The 19,062-nt window shown below is 43.1% G+C and overlaps 1 protein-coding gene across 5 annotated transcripts in view; it reads left to right on the top strand.

The window, feature by feature from the left end:
- The window catches only part of SHROOM3 (shroom family member 3), a 387,668-nt gene that overhangs the window by 100,472 nt on the left and 268,134 nt on the right, over positions 1–19,062 (top strand). For 2 of the 5 annotated variants that reach the window (XM_078676384.1, XM_078676386.1), the window contains exon 2: positions 4,045–4,165. The exons of the other annotated variants lie outside the window; for them this stretch is intronic. The gene's annotated coding sequence lies outside the window, so the exon portion shown is untranslated. The remainder of the gene's footprint in view (positions 1–4,044; positions 4,166–19,062) is intronic. 5 annotated transcript variants of the gene reach the window in all.

Here is a 19,062-nt window from a genome sequence, read left to right as displayed (position 1 = left end):
CTGGATTTACGTATGGTAATTAAACATTACTTTCCTTTTAAAAAACCCTAGAAATTCACTTGTGCTCTAAGGCAACTATAACTTGCGCACCTGCCATGCACTGCTAATTACCCCACATATTACATCACTCATGAGATCTTCTATGACATCATTGATGGTATCACTGCAACATTTCAGTGAAATTATTCATGTGAAAACTGTGCATGGCAGGGGCATAATTTAGTAAAGAAATAGGTAGATTTGCACTCCTAAATAAACTGTAGTGAACTTCTGTGATGTTATACTGTGGGTGAATGTAAAGAGTTTCTTGCGTGCAGACACGTGTAGTTAGGAGAGTACCCTCCTCCCAAAGAGTAATACAATCAATATAATGAGGGGCATAATTTAATCAGGATTAAACACGGGACAGCAAAGACTCTTACTTAGCTCTGAACAGACTTTTGGAATATGACTCTAAATAAAAATACTCTGTGAATAGGAATGACTGTACATTCTTTTTTCACCGGTGAAACACACAGCCTTGAAAAGGCCCAAGTCTTGCATGCCTACACAGGGCAAAACATGTGTTGGGTAGATATCCCTCACGAAAATAAATGTGATAAACAATAAATACACCATAACAGGGCCATTCCTGTATACAGATCAAATCTTTCCTTATATCAAGATACAAGTACAACTTGATGAAATCAAATAAAAAGAGAACACTTGGAGAGCACACTCAATCTTCTCTTATATTTAAAATGTATAGAGGTCTAGTTGGCTCTACCCTCATTTCGGTGTCCCTGGAACGTCAATTCCAAAAACCAGCATCATATACAACGTACAATTATTATAAGGCCAAGAGTGTGTCGGCCTTGCTTTGGTACTTCTACAATGAACTAATGCCCTTGCGGGGCTTTTGTAGGATATTGTCTGATTAAAGGTTGTTCATTGTTGGGGGGTTGGCTGTCCTACTGCGATTTAACAGAAAATAAACTATTGTTCACTGATACTAATAACATTTATTTTCTAACCAGAAATCATTCTACTGGGGCTTGTTATCCACATATATGTACTACATAGAAGACGATGCAATGAGGAAGTGTGCAAGAAATGGAAAAATCGCCTACATAAAGCACAAACCAAGTGTACAATATAGGACTTCCCATGAACAAACTGAGGTTTTTGGGGATTTGTAGGAACAAAGTAATATTGTTGATTTTGCACATCTCCCTCCAACACAACCTTTCCAGCTGATATGTTAATATATCTAGTTGGCTCCTTTAACTAATGTAATTTTGTAACCTGTAACTCGCTGATCCTCATGTAAAGCTGCGGTGCCCGAGCAACTTTGGCTGATGCCCGGTGGAGCTGTCATGTGCAGCAATAGAGGAGTTTGGCTCTGGTTCACACCTCGGCCGGCACCTACCCAGCCAGACATCGGACATCGTTTTCCTCACCTCCCATGTTGTGTTTTCCTACCTGCATTTCCTACCCCCGTTTACCATTCCCCCTCTACCTCTTCACTCTCCATAAGTGTGTACGCACTAATAATTTCACATTATTGTGTAATCTCATGTTTCTTCTTTTCTCCTTTGTCTATACTTTCTCTATGTAATTATGGAACCTGTAACTCACTGATCGTCATGCAAAGCGTTCTTTTACCTCCTGGTCTAGCCAGCGCTATATAAAACTTTGGCTGATGCCTGGTGGGGCTATCATATGCAGCTATAGAGGAGTTTGGCTCTGATTCACCCCTCGGGTCAGCACCTACCCAGCCGGACATCGGACATCGTTTTCCTCACCTCCCCGTTGTGTTTTCTACCTGCTTTCCCTACCCCCGTTTACCATTTCCCCTCTACCTCTTTACTCCCGATAAGACGTGTGTATGCGCTAATAATCTCACATTATTGTGCAATCTCATGTTTCTTTTTTTCTCCCTTGTCTATACTTGTCTATGTAATTATGGAACCTGTAACTCACTGATCCTCATGTAAAGCGCTCTGATAACTCCGGGTGTTGCCAGCGCTATGTAAAACTTTGCAAATAAAATAAAATAAATAAATAAACACCTTATCTTAAAATTGGTAACCTCGCTAAGGACTGCATGCACCTCCCCACATGTGGGGAGTGTGAGTGCTTTTTCTGCAAGGGGTTTTTCTCTGTCTTGTTTCAATGCGTCTGTTTCCCAGGCAGTCAAGGTCACTTGGGGCCAGGTTACCACCTTACTTGGCTCATCTGGTCGTTTTTATTCCAGTTTACTGATATTGTTTACTGCCACTATTGTTCTAGTTTACTATCACCCTGCCTTCTCTGCTGACACACTGCCCTCTCATCTCCCTGCCCCTTCACCTCACTCTGTGCAGCCTCCTCTGCACCGTGTCTTTCCTGCTCACACACCGCCCTCTCTGCTCCTTGGCCTTCTGCTCTCACACTCCGTTTGCACTTTGCCCCTTCTCGACACACACTGTTTCGTCTGACTGTTGCTTTTGCTTACACTGTGCCCCTGCCCCTCTATATACACACTGCCCTATTTTGCTCTCACATTGCTCTCTTGGCTCCCTGCTACCTTTCCATTGCCATTTCTGCTCTATGTTCCGCCTGCTGGCGGTGCACTCCCTCTGCACCTTGCCCTTTCTGTTCATGCATCGCCCACTCTGCCCCTTTCATCATATATTTTTCTGTCGGCTCGCTATGCTTTCTGCTCACACACGACTTTATATGCATCCTGCCCATTTTGCTCACATAGTGTTCTCTCTCTGCACCCTTCTTTTCTGCTTTCACACTGCCCTCCTGGCTCCTGCATATGCATGGCCCACAATGCCCTCTCTACTGCTTGCGCACTCACTGCCTTCTGCTCACACGCAGGATTACCCAGCAAATACACCGCTGTACCCTTCTCTGCTCTCCGGCCCTTCAGGTCACACACTTCCCTTAAAAATGTGGGCCAGCTGAAATGTTTCGGGGGACCAAGCCCCTGGCAGTGCCTCTCAAAACTTGCCGTTTATCCATATAAAGTTAATATGTTCATTAAACAGCCACTCATGTTGTGCAGGTGTCAACGAGTCATCTAGTGGTAGATATAGGTAAGGACACGGAGTAGTATACAATTCTGAGCGTTCAAGGCCTCGTCAGTGGTGCGTTCATCAGGGCCCGGCCGCGTCCGGAGCTCGCGGCGCTGAAACTCGCCCAAGAGGTGACCGTGCTGCTGCGCCCCGTTCCGGCGCAACCTAACATGCCAGCCCGGGGCTCGTGCCTCGCTCCGGCGCAGCCCAACATGCCAGCCCGGGGCTCGTGCCTCGCTCCGGCGCAGCCCAACATGCCAGCCCGGGGCTCGTGCCTCGCTCCGGCGCAGCCTAACATGCCAGCCCGGGGCTCGGTGAGACGCACATGGACCCAACCAGGGTTCGGCTCGTTCAGGACACGTCAGGCATCCGAAGCATCCGGGCCTTCTGTGTGGAATGTTTACTGTCGGCGCGGTACACGCCGAGCCCAGCCGAGACGACGCGCGCACCGCATCCCACAGCGCCCCGAGGCCCTGCGCGGCCGCCGCAGCGCTTTACCTATTGTTCGGGAGCTGGCGGCACGGACCAGAGTCTCAGTGAGCTGGGCCAAAGTCAACGTAAAGTGCACCCACGATGTTGATGCTTTCCTCCTGTTGCCTTTTTTTATCATAAGGAAAATGACGCGCCTTGTTTATGTATCTAGCGGTTTGGCAATGACAGTAACTTATGAGAATAGTGGCGCCTTATGAAATCGCCGTGTTTGTGTGCGCGCGCGTGAGACAGAGGCTGAGGCATTTTGCAGGTATGTAAATGGTACAGCAATGTCAACACTCCCTGGAGCTGTACGACGATATCAATTAGCCGTTCCAGTATGGATTAAAGCCACACGCCCATGGCATTTGAACAACTGCTATTACTCCTGTCTCAAAGCGCCTATTGATTCTGATAATTGCTATAATCGTAGTCTTTGCGTATGTGCATGATTTGTCACACTCCTGTTGTTTTCCCCGCACCGCAGTGCGCATGAGCAATCACGCCGCCAATCTGTTTGTTTTCGCAGTGATCCGTCCCGAGAGGGGCCATGAACCGTTTTCCGCTCCCCGCCGTCTGAGCCCGGCACCCATCTCCGCCACGAGCACAGCAGCAGCATGACCGGGAGGCAGGGCACCGACTGAGAGCAGGTAAGACACGTGAACTGCAAAGCCAATGCAGACATGAAGTAAGGGCAGCCCCAGCAACGCAAGCAAACTATGGACGACCTCCTCAAAGAAGTGTAGGAACAGAAGCAGGGGACCGACAGACATCTAGCCCAAAAGTAACAACCTTGTCAGTGTCGTGTTTGGCGGTGTGGTTTCAGGTTTTTCGACTGTGACATTATTTCAAGGCCGTAACGTAGGCATCTGCAGCCCCTCTAGGAGACCCCCAACTCTCCAAGGGGCCCCACGCTACCCAAGGTCGGTCAATATCTATGAGATATGGTTGACGTAGGGGGTCCTACTCCTAATCACATTTTGCTGGGGGCTTAATTTTTCGCATACCACTTAATTCTTTGTTTCACTCTGCGAAAATGGAAGTCTCTTATGAGCAGGATAAACAGGCTTCTGTAATGTAATGTAATGTGGCTTCTGTATACTACTCTCTGCAGAGCTCTCACTAACAATCCAACCCAGGCCCTTGCATGGCCAGCATTTAGACCTAAACTGTCATTCAGGGAGATGTGTCAAGAAGTTGAAGACAATGAAGCAGGGTAAGAGATACAAATATCACGGCTCCAGGATGCAGGCTGTTGAAGAAAACAAATGTTTCATAAAATATTTTCATACAAGTGTCTCGGCTTTATGCTAAAAATAACTCTGACCACTTTCAGTACATTTTACATACTAGTGTGCACCCTCTTTGCCAGCAAACACCACCCTTTTTCATCTCTGGATTGATTTTGGATTACATATCTTGTTTGGTAGTGTATGGTTTATGTTTATTTTTATACTTTGAGCATAGATTTACTTTTTCTAAAAAGGGAAAGGAAATTGTCCTTACCAAATAATTTTTAATGGACATTAGTGACATCAGTCAATTAAACAAACATACATTTTCAGGTTATTCCTGGTATTCTCATCTTTTCGATTGGTACTTTGTAGGTGGTTTCTTGTCCTTTTATAGTTCAGATCTCTTTTGTTCCATTGCCTCTGTAGTGTTACAAAGTGGTTAGAGTTTTTTGAGATCACCATGCGCAGCTCCACTTCTCAACTTGAGCTTGTATTTTTTGGGACACATTACGCCGCTTGAAATGGAGTACTGAGAACATTAATAACACCTGTCTAACGTGAGAAAACCTCACATAAGTGGGCCGAATTAGTAGAATAAAGGGTTTCTTGTAACAAAGCTGCACACTCAGACTAGTTTGGATCATTTGTTATAAGTATTATTATTATTGTTATTATTATATGTAATGCGCAACTAATTATCCGCAAGGGGATTTCTCGGCTCCAGGGTAGCAGACAACATAGTTAGGGATTATCCATTAAAACAACCAGGTTTTAAGAAGTTTCTTAAATTGCGCCAAATTGGCACATGCTCGGATATCATCCAGCAGTCTGTTCCAGTGAGTGGGAGCTAGATGAGAAAAGGCCCGCCCGCCCATTTTAGACTTCCTGATTCTCCGCGTGCAGGGCAGATTTCGACTGCTTGATCTCAACTGGCGCGCTCGAATATAAGGCTCTAGTTTTTGTTATTTTAGATATGCCCGGGCCCAGCCCGTGGAGTGATATATACACTAGACTATTATTTTGACTGTGCTGCTTTCTTTCCCTAGTAATATAATTTGAACTGTAAATCACCCCTGACTCTGTTACCCATGTGGATCGTTCTAAGTGGTGCTGTCTCTCTTCCTCGCTCCTGTTGAACCACGCTCATGCTTTCTGTTTTCTTCACATTCTAACCCTTTCTCCTCCTACGTTGGGTCAGAGAAGCATTATTTCTTTTTAAGGTCGTGGAGATGAACGTTGGTAGCTTTTGCAGTTTTGTTAAAGTGTGCTTCGAAACGAAGGGTATTGAAAACTAGTTTCGTAACTGAAGTAGAGATGGATTGAGGGAAATCTTGCATGTGTATTTAATCTTTAGTTCTTCAGTGAGACCTCAAACTACTTTTGTGTCTGAGAGAGGGTAGTAGTAAGTTTTGGAGACGGATAGGTAAGAATTTTTTCATAATCTAGGTTTGAAGCTTGGTCAGGCAGGCGCGAGGAATGGTTATCTTTTAGTGATACATTTTTTAAGAAAGGTTGTGTGAAAACACACACACTGATAGACAGAGACACTTCTCTGTAAAACAGAGCACTCAGCTGCTCGAGGTAGAGGTTAAAAATATCATAGGAATTGCAAAAAATCCTCAGTGCCTTTCCAGAGATAATCTTTCCAGTCTTTACCATTTGGTGTACATTTGCTATGAAGGATGTGGACCACATCATAGAGGCTATCCTCCATAGCTGATATTGCCTGAAGACAGGTCTGCCTGGTGGCAGAAGGGTAATGCCATACTGAAACAGAACTCCAATCACTGGTTAGTGCACAAGAAGAATGTGAAACCTCTACAACCAAATCATGAGAACATTCCTCAGACTGGAAAGACACAACCAAAAGAAAGCCATGTCGGAGAAAGACTCTTGGCCCCTGCTGGAAGAAGAGGACTCACTTAAGGACTTGAGAATTCCTACCCCCTGATAGCATCCAGAGGCTGCAACTGCTCTCCTATGGTCAAGGGGTTGGATCCCTGTTTGTGTGCTTCTTCGATACAGAACTTGCAGGGTTTGGGTGTTCATTAGAGTTTTTTTTGTTTTTCCAGAAATAAGCTCCCACTCTTGTTTCTTTTAACAAAACATGTTTAAAAGTTTGGTGACCAAACTTGTTTGTATCTAGAAGGACATTGCCATGATGAAGGTTCCTTTCAAGCTGCACAGATTACTGACAGACTTTATTCCTTCATGGTGGCAGAAGTCGTGCCTCTACTACTTTGATGAATGGATTATCATCTGGCAAAGCCTAAATCAGGCCCTGAGTCTGAACGTTTAAAATCTTGACTAAGTTGAAGCGCTTGGTGAATCCGACTGTGTTCCACCTTGGTCAGCCTGAAATTGCACTTAGTTTCCTGTGAACCGCTATATGAAATTGGATTATTAATTGGGGTGGGTAACTTTCCACTTTAAGGAATAATAAAAACCCTTGTCGGGAGAATCTTTAAAGTCAGCAAATTAACCTGAGTTCAACTCCTATTAGCTACAGCATAGAGCAGACTGGCTTAATGCAGGGTAATGTGTGAATTAGTTTATTAAAATGTTGATATAGACCTTGACTGAGGTCAACAAATACACAAACATAATTTTAAAGCATTTATCATGGTACTTGTAGCATCAGCTTTCAGCATTTATAATGTAAACACATTGTCATCATTGCTATTAAAACAGCTTTAAGAAAAATAACAAGTTTAAGAATTATACAACTAATAACAGATAAATTCATCCAGTGGTGATTTTTTACAGCTTAGTTAGATCTTATGAAAAAGTGTTGTTGTATCGAGCTTTAAATGTTTTTTAATTTAAAAACATTATCATCATAGACTTAAAAACAACTTTAAGAAACTCTTTAAAAAGGTATACAGTTGATAACAGATGAAGTCATCAGATGGTGATTTACAAAGCTTAATTAAACTTTGTGTAGACGAGACGTTGTATCTAATACTAACAGGCCTTAAATATCTCAGCCGGGCTTCAACTAGGATTAGATTAGGGCAGACAGATAATGCATGAATTAGATCTTGTATTCCTCCCTTACACAAGTCCCAGAGCCCTGTTGTATTTTCAGAGTTATTCCACTTTGCTATGTAAACTTTGAAAGGGAGGATTTCCAACCTCAGTAAAAGAATACAACGCCGTACCCTATGATCTAATGAAAGATAAGTATATTTCTCAGGGGTTTATATTCTATGTTTTTTGCTTATTCTGTATAGTGTTATAAATGGAGACAGTGTTCTACATCCAGATGAAAGCTTAATCTTGAGGTCAGATTCCTTAAACAGAGCTTTAAAAGTGCCTGTGTCCAAGTTTGTAAAAGTGCTACTGTGGAGTGATACAGGTTAAAAGCTGTATTAAGATTTATATTAAAAGTGTACTGTGACAACTCATCTGTGGAAGTTTCCCGTTTTAAAGTGTGCCTTAAAGAACCACAGTCAGCATGCAAGCGATGATATGCTCATCTTAGTATATGCGAGATAGCTCTTGCATATATACTAGCCAAGGAGAGTTTGAGGCGTAATACTTGGGCCCGAACAGCTTGGTTTACTCTTACCAGTTTTCGTAGGGAATTCCCTTATCTCGTTTTTACAAATTGCCAAGTTTTTATATGTGTATACTCTAGACCATACGTTAGAATGGGAGGGATTTTGATACGATTGACCTCTAACAAGGGTTGGAAGTGTCTGTTTCCGGAGGAGGAGTATAGCCTCAACAGTGCTCGTATGTTGGCATCTGCCTTTCGACCTATATGGTGTAGGTGAGAGGAGTTCTGTAAAGTTTGGGTAAAAATCCGACTTAAGTAAGTATATTCTTTGATGGTGTCTAGTGATGTGTGTGTGTGTGTGAAGTATTTCTGCAGTACCAAAACAGTAATGAAGTCAAAATGCAAAACAATAAAAATCCCAAAACAAATTAGAAAAATAGACATTAAAAAAATACAATAAGGGGAACCAGAGGTAGGGTGTTGTAAAGTTTTAATTTGGAATAAGGCCCAAAAGAATAAAGATACTAGGCAGTGGTTGCAGTAGACCAGGATCTAGGCACAATTTAACACTGACCACAATGGATTGTGGGTTGAATACACCAAACAGATTTGTCCTGATCAAATGTCTAGCCCAGGTCCCATTGCCAATGTTCAGTTGAGCAATGCATGAAAAGGCCTCCTGTAGCTTGTGCCCCTTCAGCTTTTACAGAAGGTCAACCATATGACCCTTGGAGTCTACGTTTGTGTCCTGAGTACAAGAAGAAGCAGATCCAGCTGTTTTTCTGTCACAGGCAGCAGCTCCAGTCCTCTTTTGCTCTTTCTCAGGTCCATGAGTGTTCTGAAGTGGGTTCCTAGAGATGCCACATATATTCCTGACACAAGCTTGTGAAAGGGAATGACTCCTGGATGCATCCTAACCAGTGGGATAAAACTTCCCTGGGTTAACTCTACCCACTTTGGTAATTTTCTTGTTGCCAATTGGGAAGAGTATGCCCAGACGTGGGTCCTGTGCTCTCCATGCCACTGAAATCAAGCTAGCCTAGCTGAGGATGAGTGATGACCTGAAACTGGTCCCGGGATGCTTGTTTCCGATCCAGAGAGGACATGACCTGGCAGTTCGTGCTGAACTGTTCACATGTGGAACAGGGTCAAGACTGATTTTCATATGGCTGGGCTCAAACAGATGCAAAAAACAATGGATTTAGGCCCCGATCTTTGTACTGGGGTGAATGTTTGACATTGATCAGAATTCTGTCCGTCAGCTGTTATTTTTGCACAAGTCTTCAGCCACACTAAACTTTGGCTCTGAGGGCTGGATATGTGTGTGGAGAATTTAATGTTAATCATAGTTTCACACATCTAACACTAAAATCCAGAGGCAGAAGTCTGGTAGAACAAAACAGGCTTTCCACCAACCAGTCATTGGATTCACAAGACTTGTTTTGGCTTCATTTTTCCTTTCCTTTCAAGTCACCCCCAATGTTATACGTGAAACCCCAGAGACAGCAGTCTAATAGGGCAAAACAGGTTCTTCAAAAATCAGACAGTGGATACTAAAGGATTGCTTTGGCATCCTGTTTCTCTTCCTTTCAAGTTTGCCCCCATTGTTTTATGTAAAAACCCAGACCTGTCAAGCAGGTAGGATTTGACACTGTAATGGCAAAAAGGAGGTTCATAGCTTTACCATGTATATTCTTTCAAGCTCCAAGGAGTCTTTGCACATTCAGGTCATCTTATTGTTTCTGGGAAGCATGTTGCATCTTTTTCACACCCTTTCAAATGATAATTATTGGCAGGCAGAAGTAGGAGAGTAAATGCAAACTTAGCCTCTAGGAGCTTTAGGCAGGGAAAAGGTAACATTCTAAAAGTTACTTTTCCTTATATTTTATAATATTCTACCATCACCATTGAATTGGATTATTAATAACAGTTAAATTATTGGTTGAATTGTTTTTGCAGCTAGTCCTAGTAGTTGCAGCTTTAGGATTTTTAATCTGATCTCTGTTTTTCTACATAGGATGGATGGCTAGGCCTGCCACAGTGAAAAATAACCTTGGAGTGCTAGTCACTGTAAGAACATGTTAACATTAAAAATCGACATTTCCTACTTTTAAAAACCATGCACCCTTCTTCGTGGGCCCCAATACCTACATAGGGGTGACTTATTCATATTTAAAGGGGAAGCTTTGATCTGTCATAAGGATTAGTTTGACAGGTCACATTGCAGTGTTCAAACTGCAACAGTCAGGCTACAATGGGAGGCATAAAGCCATGTTTTGCACTGTCCCTGTACTGGATGGCACAATGGGTGCTGCAGTTGCACTAATTACATTTCACTTACAGGCCCAGGGCACATTTTGTACTATTGACTAGTGACACATACAAATTAGGAATGTTCCAATTAGACCATGTTTGAAGGTGGCCCACAGTCACCTTACTACTGGTTAGTAGGAGTAAAGCTCACATAATTCTAAACCCAGGAAAAATATATGGTCCAGCACTAGACAAACAATAACAAGTAGCAATGCAGAAATGGCAGCTTTGCTACAACGGCAAACTGTTATTTTTTTAATATTACTTTACCTTTTTTTAGGCTTTTTTGCCTTACATTTTTCAACATGAATATCTCTGGCGCTCCTCAACCTATGTTAATGATATTGGTATCTATTTTGCATGTTTAATTTTCTCTATATTTCTAATTTGGTTTGGGAATTTTATTTTTTGTTTTTTTTGTCTTTGACATTATTGCTACTACTTGAATGTAATGCACACTTCTCCAAGGATTGCTTGATGCTTGTGCCAGAGCATTGAGTTGCTAGGGGTCACCGCCTCCCAAAGTTATGACCACATTCCTGCAGATTTGTAAAAGGCTGACAAATTTATTAGCAAGTTAACACTCCCCCCCACCTTTAATATTATTCGCATTGATGAATCTGTATGACACTCAACATATCAGAAATTAGTAAAACACACCAAGTGTCTACGAAATGTGGTGCAGACATGTAAAATGACACCGAACTTATCAGCAAATCAAATATTTTTTGATCTCTTTCAACTTTGCCTTCTCCCACCCTCATTACAAATCTCACTGAAAATATGAAATCAGCACGGTGTGTCAACATGCTAAGTAATATGCTTACAAAATGCCATGTAAAGTCATTAAACAGGACCAAAGCTATCAGCAAAAAAACCTCTATATGACCACCTTTACTGTGCCCCTCTGACAGATATGCATGAAACTCAAAATTTCAAGAGTAGGCTAAACCTGCTAAGTTTCTCACAAATGTTATGCAGATATTTAAGTCTGCTCTAAAGTTATTAGCAAAACAATCGTTTTTTTACCCTTCCCATGTCAAATCTGCGTGAGACCTGAAATTCCTGCATTATGCTTGGCTTTCTAATAGCCTGCCAAATATCAAGCCATTCCTTAAACAACAGAAAAGTTATTTTTTTATAATCAAATATATTTGTATTTGTAAGAAACAGACAAACAAAAGACTGCAGGTAATTGCACAAGATGTCAAAGTCCATCTTCAGCAGGTAGCAAAAGTTCCAGCCACAATATACATCCTTCAAGTCAGTCCCAGCATTAGAACAGCAATAGAACAGTATATGAGAAAGAACAGGCACATATCTCAAGACAGTAGATTCAACCATTTGCCCCAGATCTTATGAAATTTCTCGGGACATCCCCGGGCCTCAAAGAGGGGTTCTTCTTGAGCCGCACACAAGTCCACCCCTCGCTGCCACTTTCGTACAGTAGGGGGTTTGGCCTGAGCCCAGGCCGCTGCAATGTCTCGCTTGTCCACCGCTGTACCCAGGAAGCGTTTGTCGGCTCTGGAGCCGTCCAGGCCATCGCAAAACTCCCAGTAGAAGGCGTATGGGTTCGTGAGGGATCTGCCACCCCAGAGTCTGTGTAAGCTCAGACTCCACACCCGATCAAAGTGAGGCAAGGGCATGACCAACCATGTGATAGAAATCGGCTAGGACTTGGCAACATCGTGTGCAGTCTGGGGAGGCGTGCATCCCTGCCTTATATAGGCGCACAGGAGTGAGGTAGGCCATGTGAAGATAATAAAGTTGGAGGAGACGTAGTTTTGAGGAAGTAGGCAGAGTTTTGGGGGCCATAAGGGCATTGCGCCAATCTGCGTCTTCAAGGGGACCCACCCAAGCCTCCCAACGGGTTCGCAGGGAGTCCAGGGAGGCAGGGTCGTTATTTACAAGGGAGCGGTATATCTGGGACACCCACTCTCTGCCAACATAATCTGAGCCTCCAGTTGGCTAAACTCAGGAAGCGAAGTGCCTGCTGAAATATGTGCAGTGAGAGCGTGACGGAGTTGCAGATACCTAAAAAATTGGGTGGTGTGAAGTGAGTGACGCTGTTGCAGATCTGAGAAGGCCCTAACATGATTGCCCACCCAGACATCTCCAAGTAATGGGATCCTGACCTGGTCCCATTGCCGAAAGCCCTTAAAGGACGATGTTTCACTCAGCCACATGCCGTGTCACAGAGGTGTGTGTTGGGTGAGTCTCTTGTCCCATCCCGTGTAGCGTAGGGTGGAGCGCCAGACAACTAGGAACGCACTAGTGATAGGTGGAATCATTTGTGGGATGGGAGCCCCGTATAAACAACACCAAAGTTAACCCCTTCCAAACTGCGCAAATTTTCGCGCTGTGCGGGGGTTTTATTGAGTGAGCGGGATTCGGACGGCCCCTGGCTGTTGTCAGCACATGCCCACCGTGATGTCCGACGGCCGGGTGCCTTCCGAAGCCCACAAGGGGTTATTGATACATGAAAACGTTTATACCCCTCTTTTTAACCCCCCCCCCCCGCGTTAACAGATCTGCATGAAACGTGCCATGCCCCCAGAAGACTAAGACCCGAAGTATGAGTCTGGCGGTCTGAGGACCGCCAGACTAGCGATGTCAGTCGAGCCACCACCGTACTGGTGGTCCGACCACCCTAGTTGGACTTCGGTGGTCGGACCTCCATTGCACCGCCGCAGCTGTCAGGGAACCGCCATTCACTGGAGGTCCTATGGCGATCTGAGGGCCACAATATGCCAGCACTGTCATGGAGGTTCTTCCTCTAGAAAAGGCTGGTGGTGCGCAATGACAGGGTAACCTACAGGGCCCACTTTTGCCCCTGTGCACGGGGGTACTTGAAGGTGGGCACTTGTGGTGCACCCCTGTATTTCTGCACCCCCAGTTCATGCACAGGAAGAAATGCATGACATGGTACATTTGTTTCTGTGCAGGAACGTCCACTGCCAGTCCCGCGGTGGTGCTGTCTCAGGCTCACAATGAGTATTTTAAACAGCACCATAGTTGGGCTGCCAAACCGCCCGCACGCATACTATAAAAAACGTGCAATCTGGCGGGCGATGGCAACTCTTGGTGGTGCAGGAGTGCGGCGGCAGAGAACCGCCTGCCCTCACACTCCCAAAAGTCATAATTGGTCCCTGAATATCTGCCATATTTCATGGGGATTTGCCAAATGATGCCTCATGTAGTAGTACATTAACATTTTTGGATCCCACTCCTTTTAAATGTGCCACCCTTGACTGCTCTGGACAAATAATAAAATAACAAGAGTAATGCAAATATCCTAAACATCTTCCATGGTTCAAGCAAATTTGTCAAATGACATTAAAAAACTAAGCAAATCAAAGAACACTTTTTAACTGTCAAGATAGCTCTGTGATCTAACACTTTGAAAACAGATTTTGTTTCTAGTGTTAATTTCTCAAAAAACTACTACATAGATTAACAATGATCCAAGCAAAGGCATTGAAGCAAAATTCTAGTTTCATTCCAATTTTGGAGTAATTCTGGCCATAGAGATTTCTTTACTAGAGAGCAGAGGAGCAAAGCCCTCTCAGCAATTAGATTGCTTTTAAAAAACAAATTGCTCTACCTACTCCTGGGGGGGGGCGGTGGAGGGGGGTCCAACCATAGTGATACCACTATAATTCTAATGTTAATTTCTCAAAATAATTTACACCAAATAACAAAAAGCACACTTTCTGATTAAAGACCTAGCTTTCGGTCAAATTTGCTGTAATTCCGTTTAGCCACTTTTTCTATGTTGCTTCCCAACATTTCAATGGTAATATACTTTTTGGGTTCGGTCATTTTCTCGGCCCCATTTGACGGACACTCTGAAACTTTGCAGGAAGGAGCTGATGTGGAAAGATTTGCTAACGTCACTAAAGTAATTTGCATAACAATAATTGCTCTTCCAATGGAAACTGTGACCTAGTGTACAAATACACAGTGGTGTCTGTCACTTTGTGATTCATGGGAAAAAAGTTAAAGGGCGAGGGTGTCAAAAAATTTTATTTTCCCATTTTAGTTCCCTTAGGAAATTATGCTTGCCCTTACATCAACAACCTCTGAATAGATTTACCCCTAACTTGGCACAATAATGGAACTTCAGATAGCCTGCTTTCATTGGTTTAGTGTAAATCTGTTCTGTAGTTTTGAAGTTAAATTATTTAAATAATCTGCTGAGCAGGTCCTACAGTGATAACACTTTTGAATATGTCAGCTGTTTAAAATAAAATTGCGATTAAGAAGATCATGAATCCTGTTAGTCCTGTCAATTTTGTGAACAGCAAAAAAGGCACAATTTTGTGTAAACAAATCATGATTTCCATTAAAATCGAAATTGTACTCTTAATCATCTTCCAATTAAAAAAACAACAGTCCCCCCACCCCCGAACTGTATACAGCCAAAGGGCGTGCCGAGTAGGTGATGGCTGCCCACATTGGCAAAAAGTGGTGGTCTGGCGGTAGGTAGCCGACACTAAGCAATGCTGTCCAGCGTCTAAGAGTGCACAGCGGGTTGTGTGCGTGTGTCTGGTTGGCAGCAGTGCCTGCCTTTCTGCCAGGCCCTGCAGCTGAAGCCTGCTGCTCACTGAGCCGTGAGGATCAGTGGTTTATGTGAATCTGTAATTTCAGCAGTTATTGCTTAGGTGTGGATTTACTCTATATCACTGAAAGTCCCGTGCATATTTTGCAGATTCCACCCAAAACTTTACTTGTAGCTAAAATTGATCTAAATAATTCTGCCAGGGAATGTGCAACATAAGGTGTATTTCCCCCATCGTTTAGATGCCCTTTCTGCTTAATGTGGTGCTCCAGTTCGCATTACGATTAGAGCCCCGGCAGCGGAAAAGCTGGCCGTTTTCCTTTTTTCTGATATTATTAAGATGAAAACCATATTTCACAGAGAACCAGAATATATTTCCCATAGTTCAAGGGAGCCTGTGGAATATATATCATCCCAATTTGTGCGGGATGTATATGACGTCATATATGTAGCAGGGTTAGAATTCTTTTGGCCTCCCCAGAGCCAAGTGAGACTTGCATCTAATGTTGATGAGGATGCAGAGGTGGATAGGTTAGGCGCCAAGATGACAAATGACCAGGGATCTGTAGGGGAGACCGGTATGCCATAAGATGCATTAGGACATTTTATAAAGATTTCATAGCTCACTAATGAGAGTTTGATGCCACGATCGTTCAGCTATTAAACATGTAAAGTGTTACTATTAGCCAAATCAGTGATTTTCTTTTTGTCGACCCAAAAGGTATAATTTATGAACTGGTCCCACAGGGGTTCACAGCTGTAACCTGTAGATTGCACAAATAGCTCATCGTTGGTGTATATTTTACTGAGTCTAAGCCCACCCTCTGGGCATTATTGAAGAGACGTTTCCTAGCAGCTGCCTTTGAGTGGCAGGGGTATGCCCAGATAACCCATCCACAGTGTGCTTGAGCCAGTCAAGCTGTTGCTTTCCAACAAGGTCAGAACTTGACGGGGGTCCTGCTTCTGCTCCATCACAGAGACCGTGCCTACTAATCTGGACTAGACTGTCCTGTTTGGGACAGGGCCAAGACTAATTTACATCTAGTGTGTCCCTTCCCCATCATGGAGCTGTGAGCAATAATATAATGGAATGTGGCCAAAAGTAATTACCAGTGACTGGCGCTAATTCATTTGTTTCATAAATCACTTTTAGGTTGTTTCCTGCACACGCAGGTCAGTAGCATTTAAAAAAATGGGCATCAAACCTCTACTCAAACATATAGATATGTCTATTACACATCTTAGGCGGCATATGTTTACATCGCAGAGTCTACAACCACTGACACTTGCAGCCAGCCTGGCCGGGGACTGACACATATAATGGGCCTGGAATGTGAACTTGCTTTTGCCCTTTTCAATTCCTGAATAATTAGAGGGACCCCTGCAGCGCTGAGGCATGTTAGAAAGGGCAGCAGAGGGAGCCCGCACTGCCCTGAGCTGCACCCAGCATTGCCTATGTATGTATGATGCAAGTGACGGCATTGTGCCGGGTTTTGGCTGCGTCAGTGGTGCTCAAACTTTTTATTATGTGACCAGACTTGGTTGTAGTTCCAGAGTATGGGCTTTTAGTTTCCCAATTTCCCTTTGCCTGGACACGACACCGCATTTTCTGTAACAGTGAGCGTCATTGCTAAAAACAGGTTTACCTTTTTTCATGATTACTGCAAAACTTTGTTCCACTCGCAACTTTCAAGCATTTTGGATACGAATGTCTGTCTGTCTATCTATCTATCTATCTATCTATCTATCTATCTATCTATCTATCTATCTATCTATCTATCTATCTATCTATCTATCTATCTATCTATCTATCTATCTATCTATCTATCTATCTATCTATCTATCTATCTATCTATCTTTCTTTCTTTCTTTCTTTCTTTACATTTTCAGGACAAAAACGCCACTCACCTAAAGCTTCGTGACCTTCAGATTTTTTTAAATAGTTTTTGCTTTAAATACACAGAGAAGACGAAACAAATGTCTTTGCAGCTTTTCATTCCCGACTCAATATCTTATCTTCATTCGATTTTAATAGGTTCACAGGTTGTAAAATGTGTCAGGGCAGGATGTTGATGATGATAAAAAGCACACGGGTATCTCGACAGTTCATAAACTTTAGATGAAGGGAACACTCAGCACTCAATACTGGTTTTTACAAAATGCATTGCCTTTTCTAGATGCCATGCTGTTGTTGCCTCCCAGGTCAGCGTGGCGTCCACCCCTCTCAGCCACTCTTGTTGAATGATATTTGTTCTTACACTTTAATGTAAACGGATGTGCTCTCTGAATGGCCTCCGGCCCTCCCCTCTGACCCGTGAATTGATTCCTTGGCCCTACAGCTTCTATCCCCCTAATCCTTCCTGTTTATACAGTGGAGAGCCTGTAATCACGTATAGCCTCCACGAGAGCAAAAGGGAAATGTACTACAGTTTGCATTAGTGTCAAGCGAGGGAATCTGGTGTCAATTCCCTCCTCCTTGCCTCCGCCCCCCCCCCCCGACCATTCCACTTGGCTTTGAACAGCATTTTTGTACTCTATGTGCAGTTGAGGGGACCAGGCACTAGTAGCAACAGAAACAAATTGGTACTAACAGAATCACTGAATGCTCAACGTGAAACGCACAGTTCTCTCTATCAGGCACATTGGCAATCCCATTAAAATCTAACAATGTGCACTATGAATCATTGACTCAATGAGCGCGCTGATATGGACAACAGATAGCTTGCTATCCCATACCAAAGTACCAAATAAATAAATGCATTTGAGATGTAATTACCATTTTTGTAATGTAGCCTTTATAGGATATTGTTAATTGTCCGAATTGCGTGAGAGTGCTTTAGGCGAGAGAAACATAGTAATCATTTAAAGGATCAAAAAAGGTGACCGATTAGGGTAAAGAGAAACAGTATGAGTTGGTGGTGGGATGCAGGGGTACGTTCCTCTTCCATTCACGTCACATTTCTTAGAATCATACTTTGTGAGTTTAGTATCTACACAGCCATTTAGTATGCGTTAAAAAACAGTTCTCAGATTTACGAAAAACTCATTCAGCTCAGCACAGCAACTAAAGTTACTGCGTTGAGTTCTGTGAATGGGAGAGAGTAGAATAGTGCCATATCTTCTAAGATATGGCACTGTTTACCTTTCTTCCTGTGCTGATTTACTTTAGGCTGCTATGCGCCAACGCACACACCCCTGGACTGTAGTGCAAGTTTGTGTGTGTTCTTTAGGGAATAGGTTTTGTACTGGAAGGGGATACTTTCAGTCAGAAATTATTCTTTAAAACCTTTCTTGCTATGTATGTGTGCTGTACAATGCAGCAACATGCAAAGTAAAAAAAAGGCTCAATCAAAAGATTTCTCCTTGTATCACCTTCCTCAAGGAGGCATAAGATTTTGATGCAAATCTCTGCTTACAAATGTTTGTAAATAAAGATTTGTATCGAAACCCATGGGCCTGCCCATGGAATGCCACCATAATGGAAACTATGGAAGGAAAAAACGTACAAGCGCTCCTTCTCAGGATTGGCGCCTAGGATTTGGAACTCACTCCCTCCCGAAACCAGGCTTATCTCTTCCACTACACTCTTTAAAAAAGAAGTAAAAGCTATCCTCATGGCTAAATACACTTGATCTATCATCTCGAACTCTGTCAACACCTTGCACCGATCTGTTTTGCATGCTTGACTCATTTACTTATTTGTATGAGTTGTTTTATTACTCACGTGATGGCTTGCAGCCACCTATTTGTACTATGTGATCTATTGATTTATTGTTTGACTATGTTCCCTCATGTACCCCTCTATGTAAAGCGCTCTGATATCTGTGAAGATCTTGTTCGCGCTATATAAAACTTTGAAAATAAATAAATAAATAACATAAAGTGCTGATGGTCCTGGATCTTGAAGAACATCGCTGTGGTGTTTTTCGTTGCTCT

This window comes from Lissotriton helveticus, chromosome 2_1 (assembly GCF_964261635.1).
Source record: "Lissotriton helveticus chromosome 2_1, aLisHel1.1, whole genome shotgun sequence".
Lineage (NCBI taxonomy): Eukaryota > Metazoa > Chordata > Amphibia > Caudata > Salamandridae > Lissotriton > Lissotriton helveticus.
This window is presented reverse-complemented; position numbering and strand designations above follow the sequence as displayed.